Consider the following 23,724-nt stretch of genomic DNA (forward strand, 5'->3'; position numbering starts at 1 on the left):
AAAAAAACAACACAGTTCCTGCTCACTTCATGCCGATGCCAGCAACGCCAGAGTTGTAGCAGGAAAACACTGCTCTAAAAAGTAAACAATAATAGATAATAATTATGTGTCAACCACAAGTGAGACCATAAGGTGTGGCTTCAGTGAATGCGGAAACCCTATGTTGCAACCAAAGGCTGTACTGATTACCTTGTCTGTATGTGGCAAGTACCTTTGCCTTTCATGTAAGCTGCACTGCAGAGCAGCTTGTAATTCCTACTTATGCTTAATGGTGCATGGCGGCCATATCTTATGTTCTTTCTTTACCTGAAACCCATTTCTAGTTCACACAACTCGAACAATGCCACACTTGCTGCTCTTGCCTACTTGGCTTCAGAAGGTGCAAACTGGAAAAGTGAGCAAGGTGCAGAAAGCAATACTTTTCTAGAGAAATCTATGTCGGCGCAGGCACGTATTCAGGTACAGTATGTTGCTACTATTTAGCCATTGATGCAATAGTGCTTTGTTAGCACAAGCGTCCAGTTTACTGAAAGAAGTTTGTGACATCTTCCCGAGTTAATTTGTTGTCGAGACTGAGTGGCTTATTCAGCGCTTAAGAGAATGCAAGAGCATGTGCGGCTGAGTGTAAACTTTAGAAATGCTCTGCTGCAAAAAGAACAAGAAATCTGATATCCGTTGCAGGAGGCACACGGCATTTAATTCTTGTGCCAGATGGTGTCCCTTTAACCTCGTATTCAGCAATGCTCTAGTATCAAAGAAAAACAAACAGGGTCGAGGGGGAGCCTAGTTCGGAAGCAAACATTTCAACTAGATTTCTCTTCGTCCCAGATGAAGAGAGATCCTCTTTTTGAAATGTTTCCTTTGCGAACTGAGGCCGAGTCGACTGTAAACTGAGTCAAGCCCTCCGCAAAGCATATTTCTGTCCCCGCTCTCTGCATTGTTCTGTAAAAATGCTGAATGAAGATTGGATTGAATCCCGTTGCTGCCCTTACTTGTTTTTTTTTTTTATTCTGTGTGTACATCTTCCTCTTATTCTTTCTCTTCCCTTATTATTCCCCTTACTTTAACCCGGTTCTGTAGTGAGTGCTTATTCACATTTGCAATACTTTCGTGCACTGCACATGTCAAAAAACATTCTGGAGAAGGTGTGGAATTAATTAAATACTAGCTTCTGTGCAAAAAGCCATCACCTTTATTAGTGTGTCATCCAGCACAAAAAGCTGATCAGTGCATTGGATTTCTCATACAGCTGATGGGCCTCATCCTATCAAGCTCCACTTGACAGCTGTCGTATGAGTGTCGGCCTTTAGAGCAGGCGCAAATCATTTCTCGTAATTAATCGCCAGGTGTCCAAGAAAGCACACTCTACTTATATGCAAGGAAGAGTGAGTGCCTCAGTTCTGTACCGCCAGTCTTTATTCACTTTCACTTATTCACGAGGGTCATTTATGCTGCCGTTGATAAGGTGATGTTAGGATATATCTGTAAAATGATTCAATTGTTTTACTGGTATCCTTTCCTTACTGTGCAATGTTTACTCCCTGTTTACTTGAGCATATTGCACATGTATGGAATATCCTAGAACTGAACTTTATTGGGCAAAACGGATGAAAGGCATGTGTGTACGATCATAAAGAATGTGAGTTCAAAAGACAAGCTCATCTATGTTCTCATTTTGAGCGCCGGCATGAATAAGCTGTTGATTTCAGTACATTTTGCGGCTAATGAATTACCCCTTAGTTATTTGATTAATATAGTAATTAGGCATCTGGCATGTAATGTAGAGTCGTGGTCAGAAGTCCTGAAGCCACATGATTTTTGTCTCAGCCGCAAAATGAAGCCGTCGCGGTGCCATTAAAGAATGGATTGAATTTAAATGATATCAGACAGTTTCTATACCTATTCTGGGATCTTATTCAAGGGTGATAAGCTGCAACGCGAAAAATGAGCGGCCGCATAGGCGAGCGCGATCACACAGTAGACCCAATTCTCGTAAATACGCGGTACAAGATTGAGGGCAGTGTCACGCGCTGTGTGGCCTACAGATCTCGAGACGCCTGCTTGACGCGGCGAAGAATTAATCCGATCGCCGTAGACAGCTCCCTTATGCGCATTTGTTGATGACGTTCTTAGCAGAACGAGCTTAAAAAGCGCTATGATCAAGCTGCCACAAACTAAGAGTTGTTTATACTTGACCCGATCGAATTTTGTACGTGACGCGCGAAGTCGCGCTGCCTAGTACGTATTGTTGTTCACTGGTACTTATCCGTAGGTGTTCCGTGGCTTAGCAAGCTGAGTAGAAGGCAGTTGATACCAGGAAAGAAATAGTACTATAAAAACTGACACTATATTTAAACTGTCGACCGCACTTTCAATGCGCTCCGCGGAGATTGGAAATGCAACGATTTTCTGGCGCCGATCGCGGGAGCACAAAGGAAATACATGAAAATGTGCCACTGTGCTGACGCGCGCGGCGGAACGGCTGCAGAATTGGTTTGCCGTTCGTTTTTTTTTTCCTTTTTCGCGGTGCTACGAGCGCTTTGCTAGCGGGTTTAGGTGCGTCTGCTACTGAACCTATCTGGCGCGTTCCATGGTTTTGCCGCCAGGTATCGCATGGATTGCTGAAAACGCGAGTGTCCTCAAGTGTCGGGGAGTTTATCTTCAAGCTTGATAGCGCTTTCGCGCAAGTTTTTATCGCTACTGAAATTTTTGTACTTACACTGGCTTTTATAAAACTGTCAAGGATGAAAGCAGGCGTAAGAAAGATGGTTAATTTAGTAAGAGTACGCATTCGTCACAAGCAATCAATTGTTATTTTCTCTATCTAATAATCACTTCAGTTCAGTCGGTCAGTTGTGTCCGACTCTTCGTGATCCTATGGACCATATCAAGCCACGCTTTGTGGTCTCTCACCATCTTCCTAACATCACACAACTTCAACTGCAACGTCCTATCTAATAATATATTGCAGCCAATACTTCAAGTATGTAAACGCTAAAATGCTGTTGCGTGTTGCAGAAGAGATTGTAGTAGACAAGGAAAAAAATCGAAACTAAAGATAACCATTTAGAAGCACCACCTTCGGTTTTGAATCGCTACCTGCAGTTGATGTGCGTCTGTTCATTCCAAAATTATTTTTGTCTATGGAATTGTATTCTGCGTGCTGCTCTCACCTCACACACAGTAAATGTCTTGTCGTCCAGGACAATAACATATGAATTTCGCCATCTTCCATCTTACAAACGAGAAACAAACTTGTACCTTTCCTACAAGTGTGCAGACCTCAAGCTCGGCTAACTTTTTCCGATGCAGCTTCACGGGCCAAAACGGAATGGAAGAGAGCTGAAAGTGTGCGCGATGAAAGCCTCGCTTTGGTTGGGCTTGTCTTCGGCGCCGTGTATAGCTGATCGAAGCCATCCTTGGAGGAGAAACTCAGTAGGCCGGATGAAATTTTTCTCCCGCCTTCCGAAAATGAATTGCTCCGTCCGAAGTACAACTTGCGCAAGTTGTTTATGCGTGAAATTACTACGTCGTACATCAGCTCAAATCGCAAAATCTGCTGTGTTGCAGAGACCCTTCGAAAATCTGAAAGCACTGCAGAGACCTGTGTTGGAGGAATGCGAAAGCATGCGCGTTGGCTGCTCTTCAGTAGCTCCTAGGATGTCATGACTCACTTTTGAGTGGCATAATTAGACACTAGTTGACTTACACGAATAATGCACTCTGTATTCATGCATATTATGGATATTCTATATGACTGACTCGTGACAAGTGACTACGACTAATGAATAAATTAGACACTCACATGACATGAATATATGCATAACATGGCATTTATATACAAGTTATCATTCCGTACACCGTAAAGACTACAATCTCGTCTGATTGTCACCTCCTATGATACGTTACATTTTACTTCCATATTTTGCTTACACTTTCTGCATCCATGTTTTGCGGAGAGGCTTTCGCAAAATGACTTAATTAAGGTTTTCGCCATGAAAATTAAAACCGAAAGAAGACCTCAAGTGAAACGGAGTTAGGGTTTGGTGCTTTAACTCTGTAATACCTATGAGACGAGCAGAAGCTCTAGTTAAGCAAGGTTCGTTCGCTAGCCCGACCTCTGCGGCTGTTGGGAGCAGTATTGAAAGCGAGCGTAGCTGCCACGCTTGTATCGTAGTGAACTGGATTGGTCAACCTAGTTTCCTATAGCTATATAATGCAGGTACGGCAGCGCAGCGACGGCGAAGCGGCAGCAGCCCACGAAGCGGCCATGCATCACGTGGTTAGTTCCACAGTGACATGATCAGGCGAGAGGCGGAGCCCGGCGCTGCGGTCTTGATGGCGGCCGGCGACGAAGCTGTGGCGGGTCGCGTGGTAAGATGTCTGGCTGCTCCTTCAGTTCAGGGGTCAAATGGCATGTTTTGTGACCTTCAAGGGTGTCGCTTGGAGGGTAAGATCTCGTTCTTAAAAGCAGACCACAAATAGTTCTCTACACACGAGTGGCACATTTTCAGACGAAGGTGGCCAGCAGGTACGACGTAGCGCCAGTGTTCATTGCGTTAAAAAGCTTACGGTTTGTACACAAGGATCAGGAAAAATAACAAAGATGTGTGTGAGAATAAATAGCATATGTTTCTTAATCTGGAGTGTTGGTGCGGTGTGTGAAATCCTATTTAAATGCGGAAATGTATATATAAGCGAAACTGGGAGTTGCAATAATGAAAGGGCCAGCTAGGGAACATGAAAAGTCTGTAGAAAATCGAAATGAGACAATTTAGATCCTCATTGCCAAAAGCGGACGAGTGAGCCATTGTTGAGCGACATTATGAATGTAGGCAGCAGAAGGGATCAGGTTCCTCGTGAAACATTAGAAGCTGATTTGATGAGACGAAAGGTAGCCATTGTGTCTGTGATGACTCTGCCATACGCAGAAATGCAGGAATGAGTTTACTTCCCTTCAAAATTTTCATAAACGGTGAATAGTGTTGAGGGATGTGTGATAGTTTGTTTATTTTGATTTCTTATTTTCTAATTTCTTATTTATTTGTTTTCAGGGTGCGACCACTTTTGATGCGTGTGGCTGACTTTTATTTGAAATCGTAGCTTGGGCGTAGCGTGTATGGTGTTAGGAAATTCCCGTTCGTTTCGGTTTCAGCTAGTGCAGCGCTTTTGACGACTAAAAAAGAAATTGACATTTAGCAAGTAATGACACCCTGTTGTCGCATGCGGCACGATAAGCTGCGGCGGTGGTGTCTAGAGCACCACAGTCGTGAAGTGCTCACGTTTTGGCTGGTGGTGATTCGAATGGCGCTCAAAGAGACGAAGTTTTTAGTTGTGACAGCTACACGGCGGTAAGTTTTAGAGACTTCGGGTAGCCGGAGCTCGGTCGTGAAGAGGCATAGCTACGAGAAGAAGAAGATGAAGAAGAAGAACGCTCTGTAACCCGAAGGTAATGCTTTCGCTTCACACTCGGTTCAGCGGCGTTGAACGCTTTTCATTTTTTGTAACACTTCAACAGGCTTATCTGCGGCCGCTGTGAAATGAGTTAGAGCTAACGTCTTCAATGATGGCAATGGGCAATGGGCTTGTATGGAAGCTGCTTTTCCCTGGCGTGTGTTTGAGTTTGTTTGTTGGTTGGATTCTGCCTTGCTTTAGACGTGCGCATTAGATTCTTTGGATTACGTCTTCATTGACATTTCTTTTTTGAAAAAAAAAAGAATCACTGTTGAATCACTTAATTTGCTGGAGATGAAGGGATGTGAGCTGTGGCTGTACCATGTTGCCATGTGCTTGGGTGTCAAGGAGGAAATTATATTTTTTTTTTCGCAATAAACGTTGCTGATGTGCGCCTGAGTCGAGCTCTGTCTTCGTGCTGTTTTCGTTGTGCCGCTGTTCCTGTTTTTAAAACCTCGACCAGCTGGTTATTTGAACAGATATGTATTACGTTTCTGCATAACGAACATGTAAATTTATAGGTGTTAAGTTTTTTTAAATGGTATAAGTACGAACCCAAAACAGAACCGCTTTTTTAACGCTGACGATGTATGTGCCGGTAAACTCGTTTAATAGGAAACCCATGACAAATGATTCGGCAGGCGTTAAAAGGGTTAATCAGGCATGTCAGTTGAAATAATGCCTCTGACGTGATATACTCCATGCGACAAAGTAGAATGGAAACCTTCCTCCGGTAAGCTCTGAAGGTGTGCATATCTATCTAAGCTCGGATCCAAATATAACAAAACCTCATCGTTGACTTTTGTTCGTCGTCCTTCCTGCTCGATGATTCATCTCGGTTAAATAACGGCCGGTAAACTGCCCACAATATTACATAGTCACGCAATCACGCACTGACGCAATTGTTTCTTTATTGGAAGAATTTAGATTCCTATTTTTTTTTTTAGAATAAAAGTTTTGTTGAAGGTTAACCTTGGGTCAACCCTGAATCGCCAAGCTTGCATTCAACAGATTGTGCCTTTCTCCAAACAAAGCCCCTTCTTCATTGGTCTCTTCGGCATGCCGCCTTTTCAGTGTCTCATTCCGACGTGCCTTCGCATTCCGACGCGCTACTCTGTAGGGTGTTCGTTCTCCTCCATCTTGCGCAGTGTTGTAACCTAGGCATGCGCCCGGGGGCTCTTATTTGTACACCTATCACCCCTCTAGCACCCTCTACTTGCACGTCACCTCATTTGACTTTGACCTTGACTGTGGTGCCGGGGCACTTGGTGGCTTATGTGGCTATGCGCTACAGTCCCATGGTGACCATCAGGTAATGTGACCTTGACAGTGATCACTGGCCCCTTGGTGGCCTACGTGACTATGTCCCAAACTTACATGGCGACCACCAGGCCTAACACAGACGTTTGACCTCTTAATATCCCTTAAAGTGAGAACCGTGCGGCACCTCACGATACCGTGACCATGACAGCGGTTGCGGGCCACTTGAAAACCTACGTTACTATGGCTCAATGTCACATGGCGACCACCAATCTTAACACAGAAGTCTGACTTCTAAATCTTCCTGAAAATGAAAACCGTGCATACCTGACGACTCCAACAACCTGCCGTAGTGAATCTTTCGTTTCAAAATTTACTAATACCATGCACTCTATTCCCCCCTTTTCTTTAAGCCGTCTCATATCGCGCTGTGGCAGGGTGCATTTTGTAGCTGATCAGCTTACGAACTTGTCACTGGACATGGCGCGAACCTCTCAGTATCCCTGACTCCCCATATAATTAGCTGCAACAGGGTAGCAACGTATATTTAGAGGGAAGTTACGAAATGTTCTGAAAAGGTGTAGTTTGTTCATAAGGTACCTTGCTTAATATAAATACATTCTGACATTTCACGAACCTTTCAACCGTGGCCTATGTATTGTTGATAATTTGGTGAACTGCGTTCAGAAAGGTAGTAATCTGTTCAGAACAATATTCAAATGCCAAAGCTGTCTACCTGAGGTTCGGTTGATTGCAGGTTCCTACAGAAATACGTAAATGTAAAATATGAGCAGTATTTTTGTCGATTTTATAATAAAAGCATAGGCACGGTAATGAGCATTTACATGAGTATTTATTTTGCACCTTGTGTAATATCTTTTGGCCAAACTGTTCTAATGTGACAACAAGTCTGAAGGTGTAGAGAACAGAATAATTAATATACATCTACATATATTCAGTTTTATTTCACATCAGCAGTTCTCTTACAAACTGGCGGTGAGCATCGGACTACTAGCTAAAGTTTTTTAACTCTCCACCGCTGAAATTTTCTTTGCGAGAGATTTAGAACCCTAGAACACAACTTTCACTGACGTGCAATTGAATTGTGTTACTTTCCAGCCCTGAACCGTTTATTCTTTATTACGGTGTTATTTTACTTTCCCTTGTGTTTGTTCTAGTTGGGACAGGTGTTCCATGGCAATGCCAACTTTAGAACGCCCGTCGGATGGGTAAGAATACGATGCCTCAAGCTTTTACTGCCGGACAGTTCAAGTGGTTTCGTATTGAACAAAAACGTATTTATCATTTTTTATTTACTGCTTCACTACGCTATGTAAAGCGAAGGTCGCCATGCCGAGCAGCTGCTACTGCACATGCACCGTAACCATGACATCACGCTGGGCCGTTCGACAGCTGTCCGCCGCTGCGCTACAGCATGATCCGCCCACACGTGCGCGCTGGCGCGGATAGATGGATAGTTTTAACACTGCACTTGCGTGCGCTGCCGCGGAGAGGGATCGAGTTGAGCAGGAAATCTTCTGCCGGCATCGCATGTGCAGGCAATGAAAGTGTATTCTGCCTAAATTGTGTTGAACTTTAATGCGTTCAACAGACCGCTGGTTGTGTTCGATGCAACACCCCATCACCCGCGGCCAAAGCTTTCGCTCCGCATTCGGTTGAGGAGAGTTGAACCCCTCTAACAGCCAAGTAAAATTATTTACCGGGTTAGTTGGTGCATTACTCATAAAAGGAAACCGAGAGACAGGCACAAAAAGAGGGCACTTATTAGGCGTTTCAGAACTTTAAGGCCTCCGAGGTCGCAAGATATTACTAACGATGCCCATGTTTTTTTTTTTTATCTAGTCTTCAAAGAGTAGGAAATGTCCACGCTCATAGCACACTCATTTTGTTGAACTCCTTCTATCCAAATGATGAAAAGTTTGACTACCAGCTGAATTCCCGTTCTGTTATCAATGTACAAACGTCAATGTTTTTTTCCCTCTGCATGCGAGAGCTTGATGCTTCTGCGGGCTCAGATTTTAAGAGTATATCTATCAGAGCAGAAGTGAAAATGCTGTTTTTGTGTGAACGTCAAGATGTGGGAAAGCATGAAATACCGAACTTACGTTCGCAGGTATTTGCTAACCAGAAATTACTACATCGTGACTTTTATGCCTGTTATAACAGGCTAAAGTCTTTAAAAAATAAGAAAACGCAATTATTAGATGTAAAGAAGATTTGAATAAAGCTTGGCACTTTTATATAAGAATTAGCAATATTATGATTATATCATTAGGCACGGATAATTGCCACCGTAATGACCTCAGTATGAAGACTGACTTATTAGTGTGAGCGTCATTTTACCGAGAGCTCTTGTATTAGAGTCCTGTTGTGAGTGCCCTTAAGTGCAAGATCCCTGTGAGACTTATTAGTGTGAGAGCCCTAATTGGGTCTTGCCTCTGGAGAGGCTTTGTAACAAAACTTTGTAAAGCAAAGCGACTGCATAACAGCTGCATATATTAAAGCCTTTCCGAGGCCACAGCAAATGTGGCATTGTGGCTCAGTAGTAGCGCAGTCAATGAATAGATAAAATCATTGTTCACAAATATGTGTCTTGCTTTAAGCGAACTACACAAAACTAGGCAACGGAAGAGGAAAGCCTGTGCAACCTGACGTTTGCGCAATAAAAAAACTATAGCATACATCTTCTGCATTTTTATGTCAGAATTTTTCAAAACCCCAACTAGTTTACCCCTAACTCATAAATACAAATTTTCACCATATTCCTTCCTAATGCCGATGGCTCCTTTGAATGTTATGCTCTTCATCACGCCTCTGAATTGCACTAATGCAGTTTCTTCAAAAAAGCCGGCATATCCCATGTTTGTTTTTTAGCAATGATCATCTCTACTTTATGTATGCGACCCTCTGACGGGTGATGATGCGTACGCACTGACGCTCTGTGGATAAACTATGGGACATTTTCAGTGTCCTAGCTTGCCTGGTGGGCAATTTCTTCTTTCTAGATTACTTTTATGACACGTGGGCAGGTGTTTAATGAATTATTTTATATCCCGTGTAGTTCCCTGTTAATAAATTTGTAATTTACCAATTGTGAGCCGACCGAATCGCTGCGTGTGGATCATCGTTAAATTAAATATGTTGTCGAATCTAAATTTAGCCAAGGTTTCTTAAATGAAAGGCACTGTGGAAGCAATTTGAGAGGGAACGTTAACGTTGGTCCGGCATTAGATTTACTCAAGCTATATTTTAATTATTGGAAAATAATACTTATGCTTAATTATTTTTCTTCTAAATATAGGCCTTGACCTCATGTGTGATACACGGAGTGATAGAGGATTGACAAGAAACTAATAATTGGTTTCTACCGCGCGTTGCCGATAACACTCACGCCATATAATGATTTACTCAGATATCCTTTTAAATCCTTCAGCTCAAATTTCACAAAGAAATTAAACTTGATCGTCAATATTGCGAACCCGAAATTGTTTGGGATACTTGCTTAAGTAGAGCAGATGAAGTCGGGTGTTCGCATGTATGTAGCGGCGGCGAAGCAAAGCAGGTCCCTGACACAGCTTTGGCTCATGTGGGGCCACCTCGTTGCAATGCGAGGCAGAAATGATTTATTGCACTTTTCAAATAAAACTTCAAATTTATTATATTTTTTCCGAACTATGTTTCGCTAATAATTATTGATAATTAATTTAATAAAGATGATAAAAATATTTCTCAAAAGAGCAATGCCCGCCCACCTTCCTCCGCCAAATCTGTACGGCGGTGTTTCTGCATACAACACGATTTGGCGCCTCGGGTGCCATCCCTAGGAGAGCGGCTTGTTTTGCTTCGTTTGTTCTCATTGAATCAGGCAAGTAGTTCATCAAATGTAGTATAAGATGCCGTCGTCCAAACGACCACTTTTGTGCAAAATTTGACCTTCTAGGATTTAGTAGTTAACTAAGAGGAGAATTTTACGGCATGCAGGTAACTTCTCAACGCGCGTTACACATCTTACGTCGTACTTCGTCCTGTCTCGGTAAGAACTCCCCAAAATATAACAACTCCACATGATGGGCGCTCGAACACTCCTGTTGGGATGACATCAAATGGTCAATACATGAACGGGGTGGGCTGCACTGTGACTTGGGGCCGCGGAAAAGTGGGAGCGATTTTTTCCGATAGTTTGGCGTGGGCCTCTAGCTATGTTCCCAACACTGCGCAGAAGGAGAGTTCTATCTTAGAGAATCAAAAAGCCTTAATATTTTTCTTTTACACTCCTGGACCTTTTATTGTTTCCATGGCGTTCAGAAACAAACGCGTATAAGCGACGTCATGCGACGTGAAGCGGAGGCCAATTACAAACATCTGGCAGAACGCCCTGTAGCTTCCTCCGTTGCCGGTCACAGTGCAGCTGACCTTTTTCATCTATTGCACGTGGGATAACAGCACGATAGCAGTGCGCTGCAAAAACGCCCAGACACGTGGCGACCTTGGAAATGTTTTGAACAGGCGCAATGAAAATCAAGTTGCACCTCGAATACCGCCGGATCGTCGAATCCGTATTCCGGTGCGCTGCAGCAGGAGTACCGTCTGTTTATCTTCGGCCCGGTTTGATGTAGAGTGTTCAGGCAAACATTTACCTTCAAGTTATTTTCGCTGAGGGACGACCCGCTGCCCTGCATTTCGGCTTACAAAATGGTGGAGGAGAAGCTTTCGCACTAAGAGCTTTAGTCATTTCACACGTCAAGCGTGATGTGAGGACATATATATTGTTGGGGACGAGGAAGAAGCGGACAGTGGTGCGGGAAGGAGCACTCGTGCTGGCCCCGCCGCCATTCAATATACGGACGAGAAAGAAGTGGGCAGTGGTGCAGGAAGGAGCGCTCGAGCTAGGCCCATCGACATTCAATAAATCATCTCTGAGTCATCGACCATCTTTCTCTCTGTTCTCTGTGCGCATCGGCTTGCCGCTCAGTAACATTTGGATGGAGGTGCCGGGTAATTCATCTCTCCTCATGAATGGCAGAAGGTCTAGAAGGCATTGCTTGGCTGGTCACCAGCCTGCCGGACCCGAAGCGACCTCGTCGCACGTCCCACCGCCTGATCCCCTAGCCCCGACCACAAGGCATGACGAAGGAGACTGACCTGAGAGACCACCCGCACGACCACAAGGCACAACTAGAGAACCAGATGACCATGTTATTCCACTGACTCAATACGCTGACCGAAGGCCCCAGCGACCCAAGATGCCACTATACTCGAAGACATCACTGCGCGATCAATTCTTTGCGCGCTGTGGCCCTAAAAAGTCCTGGGCAAGGCTTTATCGGGAATCATTGGGGCGGCAAGCCAATGTCTCATTTTTTCTTCCTCTTATTATTCAGGCATCCAGTCACGCCCATCGTCATGCCATGGATCTCATCCACATCGGTAGACTTGTTCGCCCACGATTGGGACGATCGCTCGGTGGCCCTGGTTATTGTTATGGACGAGGAAGAAGTGGGCAGTGGCGCGGGCAGGAGCGCTCGCGATAGGCGCGCCGCAATTCATAAAATCATTTCTCAGTCAACGACCATATTCCAGGTCTGTTCTCTGTGTCCATCGGCCTACCGCTCCGTAACAATACACATGTTAGTTTTCTTTTTCTTGACCTGGCTTATTCGAGACAAACTGACAAATGTAGGGTTTTGGGAATCTGCTAGGTAAACATTCTGATTTAGTAAGTTTAAAATCTGACGGTATGCAGTAAATTGCGCGAGTTCACACATTTCCTCAGCTATTCTAAAGATAGATAGATAGATGGATTTATTGAAAGGAAAAGGCAGAGAGGTTGGCCCGAATAATTCAAATCTGGCCTGCTACTCTTCACTGGGGAAGGACAAAAAGGACATACGTAACGTTGTGCTCTCAGTAGTATAACAGGATAGCTAAGCGGGCGGGTTGATGATACAGTAGTGGTCGCAGTTCTTGGGAGGGTTTGTGTGCCGCGGATTAATTGTTGTAAGAGCTGTTACACCCCTGATAGTTCCTGCAGAAAGCGGTCGGCAGGTTCTCAGCTGTAAAGCTTAATTTTCTCTACTTAGATCAAAACCATTGAAATTCGCTAAACACCCCGCCGCGAGATCAAAAAACAGCGCGGCTACTTGGGACAAACAGAGAAGGGCTAAAGAAGGGCGCTGACTAACTTCAGTTGTTAGTCAGCGCTTGTCCGTTATTCTCCCTATCCGTTCTTCTACCCCGCCGCGGTAGCGAAGTTGTTTCGGCACTCGGCTGCTATTCCCAAGGATGCGGAATCGAATCCCCGCCTTGTCGGTTGCTTTTCGGTGGAGGCGAAAAAGACAAGGCGCCCGTGTGCTGTGCGATCTCAATGCACGTTAAAAAACCCCAGGTGTCGAATTTTTGGAACCCTCCACTAGGGCGTCTCTCATAGCCTGAGTCGGTTTGGGACTTTAAACCCTACAAACCAAACCAACCAAACCAACTATGACTTACGCTGCTCTATTTAGAGGCCTTCAAATATTGACACATGCCATTCATAGACGACGAAGATTTGAACGGGCGATTCGGAAAAGACGACGAAGCAATACGGTGCTCCGCTTTTGTGCTGCCTTGACTGGCTGTTGGTGTTCTTCGGTGCCAGAGTGCCAGAGCGTCTTCTGTGTAACGTTACGTTACAAATCTGGTGTAGGAATTGCCAGGTATCGATCCAGTCCTGCATAATCAACCTGTCAATACGGAGCTTACCCTAGTACATCAACGCCTCGGCCGCCGCCTACAAAAAGAGTCCCCTGAATTCGGACCCCTTCCGGCCGCTACCATTACGACGCACCCTCAGACGGCCGTAGAACCCGCTGCAATGACATCTGAGAGCAGGCTTCCCACCAACATTCTGTGTCATCAGCCGCGAACACCCCCCTCTTTTCATGGCGACGTGTTCGAGGACGCCGAGGACTGGATTGAGAACTACGAGCGAGTTGCTCGTTACAACGGGTGGACTGGTGAGCGTAAGCTCCACAACGTGTACTTCGCTCTTGAAGTCTGTACGGACATGGTTTGAAAATCATGAGGCTTCCTTTCCATCCTGGGCAGCCTTCTGTCGTGATTTTAAAGCCACTTTTCCTAGCGCCGACCGCCGGGAGAGAGCAGAAGCTGCGCTACACTCGCGCAATCAGCGCCCGAACGAGAGCGTGCGTATGTTTTTTGAGGACATGACACGCCTTTTCAAGCGTGTAGACCCACAAATGCCAGAAGATAAGAAGCTGCGACACCTGATGCGGGGCGTTAAACAAGAACTTTTCGCGGGACTGGTGCGCAGTCCACCGCGCACTGTGGCGGAGTTTCTCAGCGAGGCAGTGACCATTGAGACAACGCTGCAACACCGAGCCCGTCAGTATAACCGTGATGTGAACATTATTGGGTCGGACGCACCCCCTGTGCAGGTCGGCAGCGACATGGACGCATTACGAAATCTCATCCGTTCTGTCGTGCGGGAGGAACTGCAAGCGCTCCGGATGCCTCGCAACACAACACCTTTTCCTTCACTGGCTGAGGTCATCAGGATAGTTAAGCGGGCGAGTTGGTGATACATCATCCAAAAAAAAAACACCTCGAACAAACGGGTACGGTAGGAAGAAACAACAGGAACAAGCGCTTGTTCCTGTTTCTTTCTATCATCCCCGTTTGTTCGCGCTGTATTTTTTTTTTGCTATCTCACATGCGTCTTGCGGGTTTAAAGTGGCGCGGCATGCACGAGTAAAATTACCGTATGTAATTATTAGCTTGAGTGAAACAACGTGGCTAATCAGCGGCGCCGAAATAGGTAGAAAAGGCAGGTCGTGAGAAAAAGTTTGATAGACTGTCTACAGGATGTTTTTCGAAGTGGGGTCCAAACATTGTTGAAGCTGAAATAAGGATAATTTTTAGGGAATCTTTGACATGCGGAAACTGCATCTACAGCTCCCAAGACGTCTTCTAAACATCGAATTATTGCCGTGCGATGGGCGTTTTGCCATTAAAAGTAGACAAAAACGGCCCGGCTGGTATTTCTTTCTTTTAGTCGCCGAATATAGTAGGACCTAATTCGTTATAGGCAAATGGGCAGCGGCTTGCCGCATTCTCAATGGCGTAGCATTACGCGAAGGGATCTTGTGGGCATAGTACTCTTGAATCGGGATTTTTGTTGCGGAAGCTATGCTACGACAGCTGTGGCGTAATCCTGAGACACACTGTGCGCGCCCGTCTTTTCCCTTTCCTTTCCCTCGCCGAGCTCTTACGGAATTCATGTGACTGTTCTGGCTGTATATATATTTCATAGCTAAACATTAAAGTTGGTCATTCTTGGTCAGGTGACCAGAAGCGTCTGTCTTCTTATCTGACATGGTGTCAGAAGTGGGATCAAAGCAACCCGGACCGCGAAGCAAAGCACCGCTGCAGCCTTGTCAACCAGCGAACGACCAGCAATTGCATCAAAGCGTTTCGGAGTCAAGCGACAAGTAACGCCATAGAGAAAGAGATTGGTAAAGAGCGGTCACTTGGCAAAAACTGGCCCCAGGAAATGACGCGCGACTTTTTGCGCTGCCGCCGATTGATGGATGGCGGCACCAACGTGCGCATGCGCGGACGCGCGCGCGACGGCACTCGCTGCAGCGGTAGCGCGCCGGAGCACTAGCAGACGACAAGAAGTTGTCAAAGGGAGCGGTTGTGGGCTCGTGCCTCGCCGCACTTGTGCGGCACAGACCTCTTGTGGGCTGCTGCGCGGAACGATGGCAAGGTGAGCAACGTTTTTTGCTTAACTACGCTGCATTTCAAGCAGTTTACGCTGACCATGCCGGCCGGTGCCAATAAGTTTCGCAGCTCGTGAACTGGCGCGCCGGCTGTTCAGGCGCAGTTCGTTACGCCGTAACTAAGGTGGTTCCCAACCACGGCAAGGTGTAATATGTTGTGTTCCCGGGAAACAGCTTCATTTCGAACAGTTTAGCTCGTCACGCTTGACAAAGTGGCATGTGAAGGCACCCAGGCAGGCCATTGCGCCAAAATAGCGTGTTCGCCGGCCGGTGCGGCCATGCTGACGCAGTTTGCCGAACGGCTAGTTTTGCTAATTGTCGCGTTTAGAAGAGCAGCGGTAAAGTGAGAAACGTTTCATTCTTGACTTGCTTGTCAAACTGTGCAGTATTTCAGGCAGTTTAGCTCAGTACGGCAGCGACTGCGCTTCACAAAGTCGCACGTGGAGGGCAAGCTAACAGGCATGAAAAGGCGTGCTGACCGCCGCGGTGACGTGCCGTGACGATTTTGCGAACGGCTAGTTTTGCGTGGTGTCGCGTTTAACAGGGCAACCGCAAGGTGTGAAATGTTTCATTCCCTTCAAACTACGAGGCATTTCGGCAGTTTAGCTCAGCACGGTGGTCTGCGCTTCACAAAGTCGCGTATGAAGGGCAAGCCAACATGGCGTGCCCGCCGGCCGCGGTTTTGCGAAAGGCTAGTTTTTCGTGGTGTCGCGTTGCATGTAACGGGACAACGTTAAAGTGAAAAATGTTTTATTATTATGGAGCAAGCTTCATTGCTTCAGCTGTTCAGTGCTCTTGAGGAATGTTGTTAGTTTAGTGGCCGTTATTTCACTCACTGTAGAAATGCATTTTCAGATAGGTTCGGTTAGCCTGCATTTCCTGAACTCTACGTTGCAACAGTAGCTTTGTATCAATTTTGCGAATGACAGCTTTTCTGTTCTGGACCATAACTGCTGCTCACCAAGTCTTCAGTACGCACCCACATGCACAGTTGTGTGCTCGGAGCAGTGGCCTTAAATTTCATTGCAACCTTCTGCATCATGTTCATTCCTTTTCCAACAGCACTGAGTGGACCCACGGACTGCAGCCGAAGCGCGGCAGATGCGACGAGTGAACGGAGTGGCCTTCCCCCCAAGCGTCAGTACTTCTCTCTGCCCTGAACAATACAAGTTTACCCTTGCTAAGGCAGCCGCAACTGAGACTGTGTAGTTTATGTATAATGCCTGTTTTGTTACATATCATTTGCCATAATTCAGAAATCAACGTTATGCTATTTTTTGTCTCTACCTAAGTGCTGTTTCTCGCCTTGTGTATTTTTATTCTGTATTTTGCACATCGCCTAATGTGTGCAAAGTTTTGTCAATGCATCCGTCTACATCTGTTGCGTTTCTTGTGTGTTTTATATGCAGCAAAATAAATGTTCATTTCACAAAGCACTTTCCAAATCCACTTTATTTTCCAACCTACAAGTTGGGGGCCCCCAGGAAAAAAGCTGTCACAGACAGCTTGACTGGGCCCTGGGGGCCTACAGGCAGCATCTCGCAGAGGATTTCACAACACAGTCAAAAATGGATATGTACATGAGGTCAAAATCAAAAAAATTATACACACATCAGATATCAGAAATGAATATGAACATCGCAGTATTTATTCATTGCCTCATCATAAAATTTGTTAGTTCGTGTCTAAATGTGTTAAGCGGGGCAGTAAAGTCAATGTGGGCTTTAAGTTCATTATAAAGTGATGGTATGCGGTAGTCAAGAGTGGCCCGACCATAATTTGTTCGTGTATGTGGCACTGGCGTTAGTTCTCTGCGTAAGCTGTAAGCATGCAAGGGACGGTGCGTATCATTGGGCAGGTTACGTTTATGCATATAGAGAGACAGTTTGTAATCATATAATTTAGTTGCTTTAAGCATACTATGTTTAGTAAACAAGGGATCAGTAGATAGCTGTCTAGGGTTTCCATAAAAGTTTTCAAGAATTCGTAGCACCTTTTTTTTGTAGCCGCTCGAGTTTATTATAAATTTGGAGTCTTTTCTGCAATACTGTTTTGCAAAGGCTGTGGCGCAGCTGCGTTGATGGCCAATTTAGAGAACTGGGAATCTATTTTTCATGTTATGCGTGCTGAACATAAATAGAAACACTAGCAGACCGTGTAAAACCAAAATAATGCGCCAAAAGGGCAGGGAAGGGCGCAGCGCATGCTAGCATTCAAATAACGCGCCTTTCAGCAAGACCGGAAGTAGTTGCCGCCGGCCGCTTGGTGCACTACAGTCAAATGGGCCGCTGGGCCCTATGGGAGTGTCCGCTCTTTACCAATCTCTTTCTCTATGGTAACGCTTCGGAATAGCAGGAATCAAGCCTACGAGGCCTTTCGACTTCCATAACACCGCGGACTTGCCTGCCTAGATGGATGAATTTAATGACCACAGGTTCACGTCCGGACTACACGAGAGGCCAGAAGCAGTTCAAGTAAGGACTGTTCTCTATACAATGGGCAGAAATTTGCGGGAGATTCTTCGATCATTAATTGTCCTAGACGAAGAAAAGAAGGACTTCAGCTTGATAATGTCGAAGCTTCATAGCTACTTCATCCACACCAAGAATAGTCTACGAGAGGGCTCGCTTTAATCAACGCAGCCAGCAGCTCGGCGAAACAGTGGACGAGTTCGTAACCGAACTCAACAGGCTAGCAGACAGATGCGAATTTAAGGACATGACGAAATGCCTCATTAGAGTCCAGTTCGTAGTCGGTCTACGGGACCATGCGTTATCGGAAGAACTGCGAATGGATCCGAATCTCACGCTGAATATTGCTTTGGCAAAAGCGCATAGGAACAAAACAGTAAAGAAACAGCAAGCTGAGCTAAAAGTTGACGACAGTGCGATCCCAGACGCTTACGTCGCCGCGGTAAAGTCTAAGAAAATGGCGTGTAGAAACACGTTTACACGGAGACAGAAGACTGCTAACTGCCAAAACAGCTGTAGTTTCTGCGCCGGACCATCTTATCCGAGAAGCAGCTAGTTGCCCAGCGCAACAAGAAAGGTGTAGGTTCTGTCGAAAGTTAGGCCACTTTGAAAAAGCATGCCGAAAAAACAAGCAAGCAGACGGGAATCTCGACGATGTTTCCGAACCCGATAAGAAATTTCTCGGCATGGTCGAGCAGTCACAGAAAAGCGCTTCTGCGCACTTCGTCAAGATGCTGATAAATGGCCACGAGGTTTCTATTAAAGTGGGTACTGTAGCGGAAATGACAGACGTAGGTGAAAAGTTGCCTTTCCTTCCGCGCTCCTTAGACCAAACGGGCAATCTTATTGGGCCGAGCAATCCAAGCATATGTACAATCGGAAAGTTTGTCGCTGAAATTGGTTGGAAAGACCCATCCGTTCACACCAAAGTATTTACCTCATGCACAACTTGCGCACGCCCCTGTTGGGACCGCCAGCTGTCAAAGGTCTAGGAATTGTGCATTTTCTGGGTGAAATATTTGCGTACCATGTCATCGACTGCTGATGACGTGGTACGCAAATATTTCAAAGTGTTCCTAGGGACAGGCTCCACAGCTGGGGAACATATAATAAGCCTCGTGCCAAATGCAGTCACGTATGCTGTGTCTGCACAACGACGGATTTCTATACCCATGAAAGAAAAGGTCAAAGAAGAGCTCGACAGGCAGAACGAGAAGGAATGATAGAAAAGGTCGAAGAGCTGAGAGAATAGTGCGCACCTACTGTTCCCGTGGTGAAGCCATGTGGGGCGGTTATAACATGTGTCGACTTCTCGCAACTGAAAAAGTTTGTAAGGGCGCGCCTTCAGCTGCCAACAGAAGAGCAAGCCATGGGTAGCTTTCAGGAAGCCAAAGTCTTCTCTAAACTGGACGCCAGTTCAGGTTTATACCAAGTAGAGCTTTCCAAGAAGTGTCAAAAGCTAACTACCTTTATTTCGCCATTTGGGCCCTACTGCTACTGCAGAATACCGTTCGGAATCACATCAGCATCAGAAATTTTTCAAAGGAAGTTCTCGCAAGTCTTAGAAGGTCTAGACGGTGTGCTGAACTATATGGATGGTATTCTGGTGTACGGCAAGAACAAGGAGGAGCACTACAACCGCATACGTAACGTGCTTGACCGACTGCAAAAGACGGGTGCGACGCTCAACAAAAAAAAAAGTTGTTTCTTTGTCGAGCAGGTGAAATTCCTGGGCATTACTTTTGACGCCAGTGCTGTGCTCCCAGATCCCGAGAAAGTTAGGGCCATTAAAGAGTTGCCCCAACCTGAAAATGTCGCGGAAGTTCGCTCATTATTGGGAATGATGAACCACCTTGCAAGGTTCCCTCTCGACGCTGCGTGGCTATCGGCGCCTCTTCGCAGCCTTCTCAACAAAGACAGCGACTGGCCTTGGGGAACACAACCCGAGGGAGCCTTTTAGAAACTCAAGGCAGCTCTGCGTTCGAGCAGGTGCCTGGCAATGTACAACCCCGGGTACCCGACAATCGTGTCAGCAGATGAGTCTTCGCAAGGGCTTGGAGCAGTTCTACTCCAGGACAAGCCGTCAGGCGATAGAAGGCCTGTAGCATAAGCCTCTAGATCACTCACGAAAACCGAGCAGAGGTACTCGCAGATGGAGAAGGAAGCGTTGGCCTTGACGTGAGCAGCAAAATGCTTAGACGAATTTCTGCGAGGTCTTACGTTTTTGTTTGAAACTGATCATAAGCCTCTGGTTACGCTACTGGGTCGTCATCCTGTCGACTCTTTTCCACCGAGAATTCACAGGTACAAGATGCGTCTTATGCGGTACTCGTTTTAACTTGCGCATGTTCCGGGAAAACCATCGCTGCGGCGGACACTCTTTCGCGCGCCAGAGGGATGCAATCGGGACTGAGCATCGAAGAACTGTCCGAAGCAGATGTCTCGGCTCACGTGGACGGAGTCGTTCGATTTGCACTCTCAGATGGCAGGCTTGACCGCATACGCTCAGAACAGACGACGGATCCCAAGAGCGCCTTGTTGCTCGAAGCGTGCACGTTGGGTGGCCTGAAAAACACCAGGTACCGCCACTTCTAAAACAATTTTGGGCACGTCGTGTCAACATCACGATTTGCAAAAAGCTTCTTCTGAAGGATTCCAGACTAATGATACCCCGAACGTTGCGGAAAGAAGTGCTGCAAAGAGTCCACAAAGGACATCAAGGCATCGTCCGCTGCCGCGCCTACGCAAAGGAGTCGTTCTGGTGGTCAGGAATCAACCAAGAAATTGCAAGAACTGTACCAAACTGCCAAAAGTGCGCGCAAGGAGCACCCAATTTTATGAACCAATGATGCCCTCTGAAACAGCAGAGCTCTCATGGGAAAAATTGGAGTTGATTTATTCGAGATGCGAGGTGCTGTCCGTCTTGTCGTTGTCAATTATCACTCTTGGCATCCTGAGCTGGCACTGCTGGTTCGTGGAACATCGTCGGAGATAGTCACCTGAAAAGTCACCTGAAATGGTCAACATCTGAAAAGCATCTTCGCTAGGCACGTGATCCCGAACAGACAAACAGACAATGGACCACAGTTCGTATCACTTCCTTAGATTAATTTTTCAAGAAATTACGGCTGAAAACATGTCACAACGAGTCCTCGTTACCCACAGGCTAACGGTGAAGTTTAGCGCATAGTAGGGGCACTCAAAAGGCTCCTTAAGAAGGCGCAGGAAACTTGCATTGTCCTGCTCAACTATAGGACTTCACCGGGCCCAAATGGCTACAGTCTAGCTCAACTGCTCATGAGTCGTCGCTTATGATAAGGAGTACCATGCATGCCAGCTTCACTAAAAACCTAGAGTAGTAATCGCCTCTCGGGAAAAGCAAGACGAAAAATACAGGCCTAAGCAAAAGCAGTATTTTGATAGACATCATGCTGCTAATCGTCTTCGCAAGTTGTCCGCAGGGGACCATGTGTGGCTGCGAGAGAGATGTGACGGCGGCACAGTCCTTCGACCTGCCTCGATACCCAGGTATTACTGGATCCAGAGTCAAGGGGGAGCCCTAAATCGATACAGAAACCGGGCCCTCACTGGACGACCAGGGTGAACAAGCCAGTCAGCCTACGGAAACAACCGACAATGGTGTGAAACAAACTGTTTCGAATTCATCTAGCCAGACCATCGTGGCAAAACAGTTGTCCAACAACGAAGCGAACGTATCCGAAGAGACACCTTCAAGCCCAGTGCAAATAACAACGCGATACGGGCGTCGTACGACCGCCGAATATACTCGGCTTTGATGAGTAAATTGAAAAGTACTTTTTTCCTTCCTTGTGGGCACATCCACAGTGCTTGTAAACTCAGAAAGCACGCAACTGTTTCAGTTGCGTGCTTCCTGAACCACATATATGTAGTGGTCATATCACATGCTTGCATCGTCCCCAACAGCTCGAACAGAGATCATATTGGGAATTAACAGGATATTTTCATTAGTAACTGCAGAATTATGAAGGTAATGATTCTCGCAAAAACAGACTACGTGAGTAGTTATTTTTTTAAGTTTAAATTATGACTACATTCTCTAGAACTAAAACTGTTTAGGCACGGAAATTCTTAAAATATCATAGAACCGAGGAAGAAATTTTGCAGAGCGCCCTTTAAGTAGCCGCAAAGTGTTCTAGCTACACAGGTTCAACTGCTTAGCGGAGGGTTTCTTTCATGCATGCGGAAACAAAAAGTAAAACGTAGTTCTTGTTTGATCATTTATCGCACAATGCCAAGAAGTTATTTCTTGCCTTCTCTTGGGCGATTTGGTTGGTTGCCAAGCAATATAACATATAGGTGGCCAATCTTGATGTCTGGAAGTTGTCAAGAAAATATTTTCTTGTCACTCGCTTTATGTTACCCCTCAAAGCTAAAAGTATTAAAACGGGCTCACGATAAAAAAACGAGCTGCAGATTACAGATTATGAATACTTGATATTCTATACAAAATATACAACACTCCAAAGCACCTGCATTTAGAATACTTTTAACGAAGAAGCGGAAATAGCACCCATTGTTTATAATAATGAATTCCGTTGAAGGTGGTTCCTTCTTAGGTGGCTGAGAGTAGGGGTGGCTAAATGAGACATCATATCCTTACTGAGATTATGTCCTTTTAGTTATGGCTGCCGATGCGATCGGAGAGGTATTGAATATAAGACACGGGATAATTTGGGATCGAAGTAATGTGTAACAGAATAAATTTCCCCTTGTGAATAATATTGTTACCGGGAAACGCAGGACCAAAGTGATGTGCTCACTGACAAAGACGACGACCGAGGTACGCGGGCACGACGAAGCATTGAGAAAGAGGACGACGCTAACAAAGTGGATACTGCATGGCTACTGAAGTATTAGCGTCGAGTTTAGCCTATCGCAGTGTCGGTACATTAAGTACATCCCCGTTACATCTTGGTGGAGGTCGCGGGTTCGACACAATCTGACGCTGGATCTCCGCAGTGGCCGTCACCTCGGAACCTTCACGATGACAACCGACGCGGCTCCATCTACCTCCGCAAATCCAACTGTCGTCGTAGCCCACCCCCGTGTCCCTGGCCCATTCCGCGGTACAGATGAGGTCGATGTCGAGGACTGGCTTTCGCTTTATGAGCGTGTTAGCCAGCACAACAGATGGGACGCCACGCTGATGATGGTCAATGTCATCTTCTACCTTACTGGCACGGCACGCGTGTGGTTCGAAACTCATGAAGCAGATATACCTTCCTGGGATGTTTGCAAACAAAAACTGTGTGACCTGTTCGGAAAACCGGTTGGCCGTCAACTCGCCGCCAAGAGGGACCTCGCCATACGTGCCCAGACATCTACCGAGCCTTATATTACGTATATACAAGACGTTCTGGCCCTCTGCCGAAAAGTTGATAAAGACGTGACAGAACCTGATAAAGTGGGGCACATCCTCAAAGGCATAGCCGACGATGCCTTCAATCTTCTACTCTGTCGGGAATGTTCTACGGTTGACTCCGTTCTGCAGGTTTGTCGACATTTCGAGCAGGCCAAACACAGACGAATTGCACATCGCTTCGATCGGCTCCCCAACACTGCCCCTAGCTCCGCGTGCGAGGATCTGCCGACCCTAAGGCAACCTTCCAACACTGAATATGTGACCCGCATCGTGCGTCGTGAACTGGAGGCGCTCGCTCCTGCTATATCCAACCCGCCCTCCTCTGACAGCAATC

At 46.1% G+C, this 23,724-nt stretch overlaps 1 pseudogene; it reads left to right on the plus strand.

The window, feature by feature from the left end:
* Positions 1-20,096, plus strand: part of LOC146193509 (uncharacterized) — a 36,294-nt pseudogene extending 16,198 nt beyond the window's left edge.
* The last annotated feature ends 3,628 nt before the right edge of the window (positions 20,097-23,724 follow it).

Source organism: Amblyomma maculatum, chromosome 4 (genome assembly GCF_055883805.1).
Source record: "Amblyomma maculatum isolate TAMU_Amacu chromosome 4, ASM5588380v1, whole genome shotgun sequence".
In the NCBI taxonomy this organism is placed as follows: domain Eukaryota; kingdom Metazoa; phylum Arthropoda; class Arachnida; order Ixodida; family Ixodidae; genus Amblyomma; species Amblyomma maculatum.